At 37.8% G+C, this 14,238-nt stretch overlaps 1 non-coding gene across 1 annotated transcript; it reads right to left on the reverse strand.

Annotated features, from left to right (window-relative positions):
- Nucleotides 1-13,446: 13,446 nt before the first annotated feature.
- TRNAV-AAC (transfer RNA valine (anticodon AAC)) lies at nt 13,447-13,522 on the reverse strand. Its single transcript has one exon. It is a non-coding gene; the product is annotated as a tRNA-Val (tRNA).
- Between the last annotated feature and the right edge of the window lie 716 nt (nt 13,523-14,238).

Raw genomic sequence — 14,238 nt, forward strand, 5'->3', positions numbered from 1 at the left:
GAAAAAAGTACTGAAAAATATAGGTACAAATCTTGTCTGAACTCCAAGTAAACAGAATACCAAAAAAATCAGTAGTTCAAAGATTTAGAGCAGTATCAATAACAATCAGTGTCACATAAAGCAGAATATTAACACTCAAATTCTATTCTGTTACCTCTTAGATCTGCTTACTCTGGGTACTAACAAAACAGCCCTATTTGTTCGTTCATTCATTTGTTTATTCATTCAATCACCATAGATTTATGTCAGACTTTATGCTAGGCTGCAAGTATGCAATAGTAAACAAGAAAAAATACACCAGTGAAAGAAGCAAATTCAGAGATGCAAGATTGCTTGTTAATGCCACACTGGGGATAAATATAGGATGCAATGATAGATCATAGGAACGCAAACCTTAGTTTGGGGATGTCAGAAAGTTTTCTCAAAGGAAAATCAGTGAAGAAAACTCTAAGCCCATGTAAACACATGTGTGAAGGTCCAAGAGACAGAGACAAAGATAAACATATGAAAGAAATGCATTATAGCCAGAGCTTTGTGTTTGATGAGGGAGAGCAGCAGAGGAGAAGGCAAGAGACAAACTGTGGCAGAGTAGTTTGGAATTCTAATTGCAAGTCTCAGAAACCAAATATTTAAAAATTAAGCAAAAAAAAAAAAAGGAATTTATTGGAATTCTGTTGGGATATCATATGCATAAATTGAACAATCATTTTATGGGAAAGGAAGGAATGCTTCTGGTTCTCAAACTTACTGGAGGGGAGTTGAATGCCTTCAAAACTATCTAACCCTTGTCTCTGCCTTTATGCCTATTCTCTTCATTATTCTCATGTCTTTGTCCCAATAGCTGTTGAGTGCTGTGTCTAGGATTCAACCTTTAGAAGTTGAAACTGATTCTATTTTTTTGCTATAGCTTCAAAAATTGGGGGAAAATATGTTGATACATTCATTCTTTTCTCCTTTTAGTTCACTCTCTAGATGTCTACTATGTTCTAGGTATTTGATGTGCTGAACAAGATGTATAAAACATGCTCTCACAGAGCTTACATTTTAGTGAGTCAGTAAATAAGCAAATTAATACATGAATCATGTAATTTTAGGTATTGCCAAGTGCTAGCCAAATAATAAAACAGGAAGGTGATGAAGTGATTGTGTAAATGAGGGAAGAGAAAACTGGTATCAGCAAGAAGGTGATGCTTGAACTGAGCTGAGTCAGGTACTGATCACATCAAGAGGCAGAGAGATTTATGCTGAGGAAACAGTAAATGCTAAGGTCCAAAAGAAAAGACATTTAGTATATTCGAAGAGCAATTAAAACATCAGTGAAATGAAGGCAGTGAATGAAGACAAGAGTGATGAGTAATTGTTCACAAACTCAGAAAAGTATGAGCTTATGAGGATTTGTAAAATCAGTTTTTTTTCTTGCACTGGCCAGTTTCCTCAGTGAATAGAACATTGGCCCAGTGTGTGGACATCCTGCATTAGATCCCCGGTCAGGGCACACAAGAGAAGTGACCATCTGCTTCTCTTCTCCCCCCTCTCCTTTCTCTTCCTCTTCCCCTCCCACAGCCAGTAGTTTGATCAGTTCCAGTATCAGCCCCAGACACTGAGGATGGCTTGCTTGATCTGAGTGCATCCACCTTAGGCGCTAAAAAATAGCTCCATTGGTTAGAGCATTGGCCTGAAAGCTGAGGATAGCTTTGTTGGTCTAAAGGTGTCAGCCTCAGGCACTAAAAATAGCTTGGTTGATTTAAGTATTGGCCCCAGAGGGGTTGCCAGGTAGATCTTGGTTGGGGCACATGTGGGAAGTCTGTCTCACTATCTCACCTCTTCTCACTTAAAAAGAATCTATTTTATTCTAAGTGAACTAGAAAGACAGTGTAGGTGACAGCATGGGGAGAAAGAATAAAAGCAGAGGTACTTAGTATAAAGTTCTTGCAGTAACTCAGGCAAAACATGTAGGTTGCTTGAACTAGTTGAGGCAATGGGGAGAAGTAATAGGTTTGAAAAATATTTTGGAAACAGGGCCAAAGAGCTTGGAGATGGATTAGATGCAAACACAGAAAGAAGAGACAAACTCTTAAATTTGGAGCTTAAGTTAGCAAAGGGATAAGGGTGATCCCATTTACTGTGATAAAAATTTTCAGAAGATGAACAAGATAGAACTTAGGGGGTGGGCTTCATGGTCTAGGTTGAAGGAGTAGCAGGTGTTATATTTTGTCCATATTAGGTTAAGTTGTAATGCCTATTACACATTCAAGAAAGTTATTAAAAATTTAGTTAGATATGCCCCTAGAACTAACCACCATGAGTAGAGATACACACTTTCCTATACTTGCTAAATCTAAATTGATAATAATTATATCATTTGAGGTAAGGAGCTGGCAAATACATATGCCAAATCCAAATGTGTATACACTTACACAAACTTGTGCGTATATATGAATGTATACATACACAAACATATTTATTTGTGCGTATACTCCAAAGATAGACACACTTATGACTACCTGTATGTATATGTATGTGTATATCTATATCTATCTATATTAATTCAATTTGCACTATGACAGGAGCATGGCTTACTTTAGAAGCAAAAGGAAAGATTGTCCAGTGACTGAGCAACCCTACATGTCCCCTCTGGCAGCCATTAGACTCAGCAATACACCCTTAACTCCAAAGCTGTCAACAATGATAGCGCACAGGGTGTTAAATAAAATAAATATATATTGAGAACCTACTAATGTGTTAAATTGTGTACACACTCTTTCCTACATGATTACAGAAAACTGAATTGAAAAAGTCCTGCCCACCACTGTTTTTAAAACATCATCTCTCATGCAAAAACAAACAAAATAATTTTTTAAAACTCCCTATTTAAAAATACGGTTATCATTTCAATCCTGAGGATTTGTCAGGAATGTCCTACAGGGTCAATCCTTCCTGCCTTATCCACCAAGGATATTTACAATTCTGTCAAGATGTCTCTGTCTTTCAGAACATCCCTGCAGGAGGTTGTCAACTTTAAAAATGGTGCCCTGAATAGAAGGGGAAAGTAGTTAATGTGCTTGTTTGCATGGACTCAAGTTCACAGAAAACTCTAGACTCCTCCCCAAATGCCACTGGCAACCAGTGTACTGTAATGAATGCTGGCTTCTTTTATTTTCAAGAACATTTCTCTTCCTTAGAGATCCCTTCAATGAATGCTCTCTGGATTGATTACTCTCTCTCCTGGCAATCTTCTTTGCATTGATGTAATTCAATTAGATGACATGTGTTAAGTGTCTATATTTGTGCTTCATACATAATAGATGTAAAGTTGACAAAAGCAAATGGGTATACTTGTGTGATTAGTGTCCCTTGTTTAGATTTAAAATTTTAGGTTTTATAAAACAAATTCCCCAATTACATATTTTATGCCCTATGCTGTGCCATAAATGTTGGAGATTTATTATTTCAGCATATTTTGAGTCTATAAATGTTAATCATCATCCTTCCATCTGAGCATTTCCTGAAACAGCGCCTGATGGTAACCTATACAATATACAGGGGTTCCTCTGGTTACAACATAGTTCCATTCTTACGACAGAGATATAAGCCGAATTTTGGTGTAAGTTGAAACATACCCTAGCCTAACACAAACAGAACACTTGCACTTTTAACAGTCCAAAATGGCATAGGTAAGTGTACTGGCGGAGGCCAACTCCCTTACTCATATGCCCCGTTACTGTGTATTCTCCCACCATGTACAACCAAACTAGTTCACCCACATAGTCCATAAGAGGGACACTAATGGTGTAAGCAAAAACACTCACGTCTCAATTTCTTTAAGTTTTTATGGGAGTGACCTTTGTAAACTCGAATCATTGTATGTCAAGACTGTTGTAACCTGAAGACCCCCTGTACCTCTACTTTGAAAGCATTGCTTCCCAGTGCTAGTTCAATGCCATATGAGAGATCATGTGAAAAGTATTTTTTTTATTTTGAAGAGTCAGGAAAGGAATAGCTATTTCCCTAATTTTGTAAACAGTTCTTTGTTTTATCCTTACAATAAAAATATGATTTGATCATAGTTTAGAATAAACCTTGTCATTCCCACTGAGAGGAGTTTTTATTGATATAAAAATAATAGCTTATTAACCTAAAATACGGAAAACATAAAACATTAAAATCTGAGAGTATGATTTACACCATTTCTCTTCTTTCTCAGGCTTCAGCCCAACTCTCCTGACCCCTGTACTTGGGCATAAACAGTGGAATGCCACAAGATGTTTTGCATCCTGCCTTTTGACAGGTGAGTAGCTGAGAAACTTGTACTTTTAATTGTATTAACATTGCAAAGTCATTAACTTCTGTTTTGGCAACCAGATTTTTAGCCGATTACTTCAGTTATCACATTAGGAGTCCATTTTTGACCTGAGTCTGCAACAATTTTCAGTTTTGTTGTTCAGCTTGCCAAAGTGGAAACCATATCAAGACTCCATAATACAATTGATAGCAGTTAACTCGAATAAGAGAATGATTCTAATTTATGATATATTTCATATAAAATTATATGAATAAAACATCCTTTTAAAAATAGTAAAACGGTAAATAAAATGAGATTTATTTCAGTAAAATGCAAATTAACAGAGTACATGATACTCAGAGCTCCAAAATAACAATTCCTTGCAGATATTAAATGACTAGATGATTTAAACCTATTTTAAAAGAATTTTTATGCTTGCTTTTTGTGCCTATTTCTAATAATAAATATATTTAATTTACGTGATTTCCAGCATCTAGGTTTGTAGTAATTCTGCATCAAGAGTTTTTAACTTTTTACTTTAAGGTGTGTTACTATTTTATTTATTTTTTTATTTATTGAATTTACTGGGGTACAGGTTTCAAGCATACAGCTTAATAAAACACCATCAGCACACTGTATCGCTCACTCACTGTCCCAAGCAAAGTCTCCCTTCCATCTCCTTTCCACACCCTTTTCCCACCTCTACCTGTCTCCCTCCCTCTTTTCCTCTGGCTATCACCACACTGTTGTCGGAGTCTGAGTCTGTGATATATATATATATATATATATATATATATATATATATATATATATTGCTATATATATATATTGCTATATATATATATTGCTATATATATATATATAGCTATATTATATATATATATTTTGCTAAATCCCTTCACCTTATTGCATCCAGTCTCCCAATCCCCTCTCCTCTGACAGTTGTCAGTCTGTTCTATGTATTTATGCTTCGCCCTCTAATTTGTTCGTCAGTTCATATTTTGTTCATTAGATTCCACATAAAGTAGTGTTTCTCTGATTGGCTTCTTTCATTTAGCATAATATGTGTTGCTACTAAGTGACCGTTGGTGAATCTGTCAACCTGTTAACTATAGGAAAAGTCTCATTCTGCAGCATATGCATTTCTGCTCTTTGGCTTCCCTTACAAGGAGTACAATTCTATGAGCTCAACGTAGTTATGTTATAACATTGACAAGATGTCATAAGAGCTTAACGCTTGTTTCCATCAACTAACCTATGATAAAATTGGTTTCATTACACATTGTTTTGCTTAAAGTCTAAAAACCTATGGGTGACATTAGTGAGGATTTACTGTGTTCTTTCTATTTATTATACATATATAAATGGATTTCAAACCTATTGTAAGTTTTTCTCTTGTCACAGAACTAATTTATCTTTCTCTGTTCCCAGTCTGGGATATAACTACATCAACACACAACCTCTAGGCATTGGGCCATATCAGGCTGTCTCTAGATGTCCTGGCTTTGAAATTATACTTTGGGCTCTGGCTGGTGGCTCAGTGGATAGAGCATCTATCTGGCATATGAACATTTCAAGTTCAATCCCCGGTCAGGGCACACAGGAGAAGCGACCATCTGCTTCCTTCCCCTTTCTCTCCCCTTTCTCTCCCTCTTCCCCTCCTATAGCCAGTAGCTCTATTGGTTCCAGCATGGCTTCAGGCACTGAGGATAGCTTGGTGTGTCCAAGCAGTGAGCCTCAGGTGCTAAAAATAGCTCAGTACTAGCCACTGTTCCCAGATGGGCTTGCTGGGTGGATCCCAGTCCACCCACATGTGGGAATCTGTCTATCTCCCCTCCTCTCACTTAAAGAAAAAAGAAATTATACTTTGGATCCAAATCCTTATTCTGCCACTTAATATGAATGACTTTGGACAATTTTTTAAAACTCTGACAATTTTTTAAAACTCTCTAAGTTTCCTCATCTATAAAACAGGAATAATAATACTCCATATCCACAACATTGCATATCAAATGATTTAAAACCACTTGAATACATATTTAATGCTTAATAATTGTCATTTTACAGAAATAATTGGGTGTTATTTTTATAGAATAAAAGAATGGTTAAATTTTTTTAATTTATATATAATGCCTAGAAACAGGGTTGATGTTATAATATTTTGGTAACATTTGGTCATCATTTTATGATAGTTTTACACTGTAACTCCTTGATTTGACATTGCACAACATAATATGTGACTGATTACTTCTGTGTGTGGTTTTAAAAATTCTAAGATTAAAAGGGTTCTGCAGAAATTCATCCGTTGTTTAATAGGAATGTTAGCAGAAAGGAAAAAGTCTCTGTGTTGGCATGCAATTAAAAATTGTTTAAGAGATACACGGGTCATACTGGTCACAAAATAATTTTAGTGTCAGATTCAGAGATCAGATTTAACCCCTTAATTTTATAAATGAGGAAACAGAATCAGAAAGATGAAATAGCTTACCCAGAGTCACTCAGCTGATTACTGAGAGTCAGGGTGTCATAGTTCATTAAGAACATTTTATAACTAACTGGGTGACCTCTAGAAAATTATTCAACCCCTCTGAGCCCCCTGCTCTTCTTTGGAATAATGAGTTAAGCTTAACAACATGGTTATTGGAAAGATTAGAATAATATATATATTGCATGGGTACCATACAGGCAAGCTTTAATGTGGCCTTATGTCCTCCTGAGACCCAATGAGAAAAAGTGGAGCACCCCTTGACAAATTGAAAAAAAAAAAGCAGTGTAGGTTATCATCATTGCACACACACACACAAAAGGTTGCAAGCTGTCAGCAGAAGATGGAGGTGGCAGAATGCATGCTTAAGTTGGCACTCGCAAAAAAACTAGACTCACCTTTTCAACAGACATTTACAGTATTGAGCATTTACTGCCACGGGCCAGGGCCAGGTACTGCCCTAGGTACTGGCAATACAGCAATGGATAAAACAAAACGTTTTTCCTATGGAGCTTACATTCTAGTGAGGGGAGAGAGATCATAAGAAAATCCATAAGAAAATTAGATCATGTTAAATCATGATAAGTGTTCTGGGGAAAACAAGGTAAAGAAAGGTAATTAGGAGTTCCTGTGTCTGGAGAGAAGGATGAGATGGATTTTAAACCACTGGTCAAGGAACAGAAGGTTCCTTGATCAAACTACTTTAGAAGTCATTGTTTCACAAAGGATGGAAAATCAGAAGGATGTAAAAAGCCCTGGCTTCCAATATATTTAGAGTTTTACCTACATGGATTTTTATCACAGCTTTATTTTATTGCAGTAAGAAAATAGAAATAACATGAATAGAATAACAACTGAACAGTTTGTTAAATAAAATATGGATGGAAAAAATATATATATGCCATATGTCTTTGATTTTTTTCAATATATTTACTTCAAACTAGAAAAGGTTGAGATGGTAGTCCCTATCATAAAGGTGTGATTTATTTTTTAACCTTTTTTTTATCTTTCTACATTTTGTACTAGAAACAAGTATTGCTTTTATAAAAATTAAAATAATTAAATTGAAAAGAACTAGAAACTTGAATTCTTCCAAACGCACTTCCTATGGCATAAAAAAAGATGCTTATCAAATTTAAGGATGACAAAATTTGAAGAGTTAACATGGTGTATAAAGAATCTAAATTAGGCCCTGGCCAGTTGACTCAGTGGTAGATCGTCGGCCTGGCATGCAGGAGTCTGGGGTTCGATTCCGGGCCAGGGCACACAGGAGAAGTGCCCATCTGCTTCTCCACCCCGCCCCCTCTCCTTCCTCTCTGTCTCTCTCTTGCCCTCCCGCAGCCAAGGCTCCATTGGAGCAAAGTTTGCCCTGGCGCTGAGGATGGCTCTGTAGCCTCTGCCTCAGCTGCTAGAATGGCTCTGATTGCGGCAGAGCGACACCCCAAGATGGGCAGAGCGTCCTCCTCTGGTGGGCGTGCCAAGTGGATCCCGGTAGGGCGCAAGCGGGAGTCTGTCTGACTGCCTCCCCATTTCCAACTTCAGAAAAATACAAAAAAAAAGAAAAAAAAAAGATTTAAAGAATCTAAATTAGAAATTATTTTGACAGACAAGTACAAAGACCGAAGACATCAGCATGGACTTTAGTTTTAAAAAAATTGTAGGCCTGCCTGACTGGGCGGTGATGCAGTGGATAGAGCATGGGACTGGGACATGGAGGACTCAAGTTGAAAACCCGAGGTTGCTGGCTTGAGCGCAGGCTCATTCAGTTTGAGCCCAGGTTCACCAGCTTGAGTGCAGGGTCTCTGGCTTGAGTGTGGGATCACAGACATGACCCTATGGTCGCTGGCTTGAGCCGAAAGGTTGCTGGCTTAAAGTCCAAGGTCACTGGCTTCAGCCGAAGTTTGCTGGCTTGAGCAAGGGGTCACTCGCTCTGCTTGTAGCCTCCCTGTCAAGGCACATATGAGAATGCAACCAATGAACAACTAAGAAGCTGCAAAGAATTGATGCTTCTCATCTCTCTCTTTTTCTGTCTGTCTATCCCTATCTGTCCCTCTCTCTGATTCTTTGTCTGTCTCTGTCAAAAAAATTAAAAAATAAAAATAAATAGAAAAAATACTTTTAGGCCCTAGCTGGTTAGATTAGTGATATAGCATCATCCCAGCATGTGAATGTCCTGGGTTCGATTCTGGTCAGGGCTCACAGATGAAGCGACCATCCGCTCCTCTACCCCTCCCCTTTGCCCTTCTTTCTGTCTCTCTCTTTCCCTCCTGTAGCCATGGCTTGATTGGTTCGAGTGTGTTGGCCCTGGGTACTGAGAATGGCTCCGTGGAGCCATCCACCTCGGGCTCTAAAATTAGCTCGGTTGTGAGCATGGCTGCAGATGGGGATTGCTGGGTAAATCCTGGTGGGGGCACATGAGGGTCTGTCTTTCTATCTTCCCTCCTGTCACTTGGAAAAAGATGGAAAAAAGAAATTTTTTTTGAAACCCAACCAGATAGCCGGCTTGAGCAAGGGGCCTTTGGCTCAGCTGGAGCTCCTGGGTCAAGGCACATATGAAAAACCAATCACTGAACAGCCAGGGTGCCGCAACTATGAGTTGATGCTTCTCGTCTCTCCCCTTCCTGTCTATCTGTCTCTCTCTCTCTTTCTCTCTCTCTCTCAAAAAAAAGTATTTATTTATTTATTTATTTATTTATTTATTTATTTATTTATTTATTTACTTATTACAGAGACAGAGTGAGAGTCAGAGAGAGGGATAGATAGAGACAGATAGACAGGAACAAAGAGAGATGAGAAGCATCAATCATCAGTTTTTTGTTGAGACATCCCAGTTGTTCATTGATTGCTTTCTCATATGTACCTTGACCAAGTAACCCCTTGCTCGAGCCAGTGACCTTGGGTCCAAGCTGGCAAGCTTTTGCTCAAACCATATGGCATATATATATATTTGAAACTAGGGAGCATATATCCACGTTTTAAATTTTCTTCCACAACACAATATAAAAGTGTTCTGTAAATTTTTCCATTCATATTTTATTTAAAAAACTGTTCAGTTGGGCCTTCATGTTATTTCTATTTTCTTACTGCAATAAAATAAAGCTGTGATAAATATCCATGTAGGTAAAACTCTAAATATATTGGGCCAGATGAGCCCACACTCAAGCTGGCAACCTCAGGATCTCGAACCTGGGTCTTCTGCATCCCAGTCCGATGCTCCATCCACTGCACTACTGCCCGGTCAGGCAAAAATAAATAAATAAATAAATAAATAAATAAATAAGAAAATAAAGAGATTTAAAAAAATTATTTTGAAATATCCATTTGGTGGCAACAGATATATGAAAAGATGCTCAACTTCATTAGTTATTAGAGAAATGCAAATCAAAACTACAATGAGATACCACCTCATCCCTGTTAGATTAGCTATTATCAACAAGACGGGTAATAGCAAATGTTGGAGAGGCTGTGGAGAAAAAGGAACCCTCATACACTGTTGGTGGGAATGTAAAATAGTACAACTATTATGGAGGAAAGTATGGTGGTTCCTCAAAAAACTGCAAATAGAACTACCTTATGACCCAGCAATCCCTCTACTGGGTATATACCCCAAAACCTCAGAATCATTGATACGTAAAGACACATGTAGCCCCATGTTCATTGCAGCACTGTTCACAGTGGCCAAGACATGGAAACAACCAAAAAGCCCTTCAATAGAAGACTGGATAAAGAAGATGTGGCACATATACACTATGGAATACTACTCAGCCATAAGAAATGATGACATCAGATCATCTACAGCAAAATGGTGGGATCTTGATAACATTATACGGAGTGAAATAAGTAAATCAGAAAAAAACAAGAACTACATGATTCCATACATTGGTGGAACATAAAAACGAGACTAAGAGACATGGACAAGAGAGTGGTGGTTACCAGGGGTGGGGGGAGGGAGGAGGCAGGAGGGCGGGAGGGAGAGAGTTAGGGGGAGGGGGAGGGGCACAGAGAAAACTAGACAGAGGGTGACGGAGGACAATCTGACTCTGGGTGAGGGGTATGCAACATAATTTAATGACAAGATAACCTAGACATGTTTTCTTTGAATATATGTACCCTGAATTATTAATGTCATCCCATTAACATTAATAAAAATTTATTAAAAAAAAAGAAAAGAAATATCCATTTGGGTTTTTAAAAAAGCAATTAAAATGTTACAGAACTGTAGATCCATTTGAATGTAGCTCACGCAAAGGACCCAAGGGTGTTAATGACCAGAAGATCAACAAGAGCTCATAGTATGACCCAGCTGCTAAGAAGCTAATGAATTTTTACATTAATTAATATGTTTCTGGTGTCAGCACAGGAAAAATATGTAATTGTCCCTCTGTAGTCTACATTAGTCAGATAAAATGGAGCCCCCAGAGAATGTGTAATAATCTCAGTGCATCTTGCTTTTCTCCACACAGCACTTCTCACATATGCAACTCATTAATTCATGTTATCGCTTGCTTATACTTGTCTCCGCTGTTCTGCAAGCTCCCTGAAGGCAGTGACTGTACCTGTATTGTTTACTATTTTATCACCAGTGTCTAAAGCAGGCACTCACAGACACACACACACAAAAATGTGGTTTCCTGTTTTGAATATTATCAGTTCCAGTAACCTCACTTATTTATTCTATTTAACAACAGACATCATGTCTCTATGTGCCAGGCATAGGTCTAAGTCCTTTAGACGAGAACACTGAGCTGCAGAGAGGTTTCACGAGCCCAGGCCGGTAAGTGGAAGAGCTGAACTCTGAACCATTTTGCTGACATTCAAAGACAAAACTTTGAAAAAACTGCCCCCTCTGTATGAGGTTGACCAGGAAAAGAGGTCTAAGGAACATCATATTGAAATGTTTGAGAGAAACAAACCAAATTAGAATAAAATCAAACAAAAAAAAATTGATAACATCATTTGAATTCAAATTAGAAAGTTCTTTCATGTAAAAGAGGAAGGAATGATTAAACTTAATGAAGTTCCCTACGTTTCATAGAAACTTACATCTTGATTTACTATGGCAGACCCAGTTTATGCCTATTGTAGCAACAAAATTATTATTATTTTTTTTACTAGATGATAGCATTTTTTAAAATTAATTTTAATGGGGTGACATTGATTAATCAGGGTACATAGGTTCAGAGAAAACATCTCTAGGTTATTTCGATATTTGATTATGTTGCATACCCATCACCTGAAGTCATATAGTCTTCTGTTGCCTTTTATCTGGTTTTCTTTGTGACCCTCCTCTCTCCCTACCACCTCCCTTCCCACCCCTGCCCCCAGAAACCACCACACTCTTATCCATGTCTCTGAGTCTCATTTTTATGTTCCACCTATCTATAGAATCATATAGTTCTTAGTTTTTTTCTGATTTACTTATTTCACTCAGTATAATGTTATCAAGGTCTATCCGTGTTGTTGTAAATGATCCTATGTCATCATTTCTTATGGCTGAGTAGTATTCCATAGTATATATGTACCACATCTTCTTTATCCAATCATCTATTGAAGGGCTTTTTGGTTGTTTCCATGTCTTGGCCACTGTGAATAATGCTGCAATGAACATAGGGCTGCATGTGTCTTTATGTACCAGTGTTTTTGAGTTATGGGGGTATATTCCCAGTAGAGGGATTTCTGGGTTATATGGTAGTTCAATTCTTAATTTTTTGAGGAACCACCATACTTTCTTCCATAATGGTTTTACTACTTTACATTCCCACCAACAGTGAATGAGCATTCCTTTTTCTCCACAGCATCTCCAACACCTGTTATTACCTGTCTTCTTGATAATAGCTAATCTAACAGGTGTAAGTGAGGTGGTATCTCATTGTAGTTTTGATTTGCATTTCTCTAATAGCTAATGAAGATGAGCATTTTTTCATATAATATCTGTTGGCCATTTGTATTTCTTCCTGGGAGAAGTGTCTATTCATGTCCTCTTTCCATTTTTTTATTGAATTGATTGCTTGTTTGTTGTTGAATTTTATGAGTTCTTTGTATATTTTGGATATTAGGCCCTTATCTGTGTTGTTTGAAAATATCATCTCCCATTTAGTTGGCTGTCTGTTTTGTTGTCAGTTTCTTTTGCTGTGCAAAAGCTTCTTAGTTTGATATAGTCCCATTCAGTAATCTTTGCTGTCACTTCCCTTGCCTTTGGAGTCAAATTCATAAAGTATTCTTTGTAACCAAGGTCCATGAGTTTAGTACTTATGTTTTCTTCTATGTAATTTATTGTGTCAGGTCTTAAATTTAGGTCTTTGATTCATTTTGAATTAATTTTAGTACAAGGGGACAAACTGTAATCAAGTTTCATTCTTTTTTTTTTTTCATTTTTCTGAAGCTGGAAACAGGGAGAGACAGTCAGACAGACTCCCGCATGCGCCCGACCGGGATCCACCTGGCACGCCCACCAGGGGCGATGCTCTGCCCACCAGGGGGCGATGCTCTGCCCATCCTGGGCGTCGCCATGTTGCTACCAGAGCCACTGTAGCGCCTGGGGCAGAGGCCAAGGAGCCATCCCCAGCGCCCGGGCCATCCTTGCTCCAATGGAGCCTTGGCTGCGGGAGGGGAAGAGAGAGAGAGACAGAGAGGAAAGCGCGGCGGAGGGGTGGAGAAGCAAATGGGCGCTTCTCCTGTGTGCCCTGGCCGGGAATCGAACCCGGGTCCTCCGCACGTTAGGCCGATGCTCTACCGCTGAGCCAACCAGCCAGGACAAGTTTCATTCTTTTGCATGTGGCTTTCCAGTTTTCCCAGCACCATTTGTTGAAGAGGCTTTCTCTTCTTCATTGTGTGTTGTTGGCTCCTTTATCAAAAATTATTTGACCATATACAGGTGATTTTATTTCTGGGTTATCTATTCTGTTCCATTGGTCTGAGTGTCTATTTTTCTGCCAATACCATGCTGTTTTGATTATCGTGGCTCTATAATATAATTTGAAGTCAGGTATTGTAATGCCCCCAGCTTCGTTCTTTTTCTTTAGGATTGCTTTGTCTATTCAGGGTTTTTTATACTTCCATATAAACCTGATGATTTTTTGTACCATTTCTTTAAAAAATGCCATTGGAATTTTGATGGGAATTGCATTAAATTTGTATATCACTTTGGGTAATATAGTCATTTTGACTATATTTATTTTTCCTATCCAAGAACAAGAAATATATTTCCATTTCATTATATATTTTTCGATTTCCCTTAACAATCTTTTGTAGTTTTCATTATATAGATTCTTTACATTCTTGGTTATGTTTATTCCTACGTATTTTTTGTTGTTATTGTAACCATAAAGGGGATTGCTTTTTTGAGCTCGTTTTCTGATGTTTCATTGTTGGCATATAGGAAGGCAATGGGCTTTTGTATATTAATTTTGTATCCTGCAACCTTACTGTATTGGTTTATTTTTTCTATTAGTCTTTTTGTGGAGTCTTTGGA

Source organism: Saccopteryx leptura, chromosome 11 (assembly GCF_036850995.1).
Source record: "Saccopteryx leptura isolate mSacLep1 chromosome 11, mSacLep1_pri_phased_curated, whole genome shotgun sequence".
NCBI lineage: Eukaryota > Metazoa > Chordata > Mammalia > Chiroptera > Emballonuridae > Saccopteryx > Saccopteryx leptura.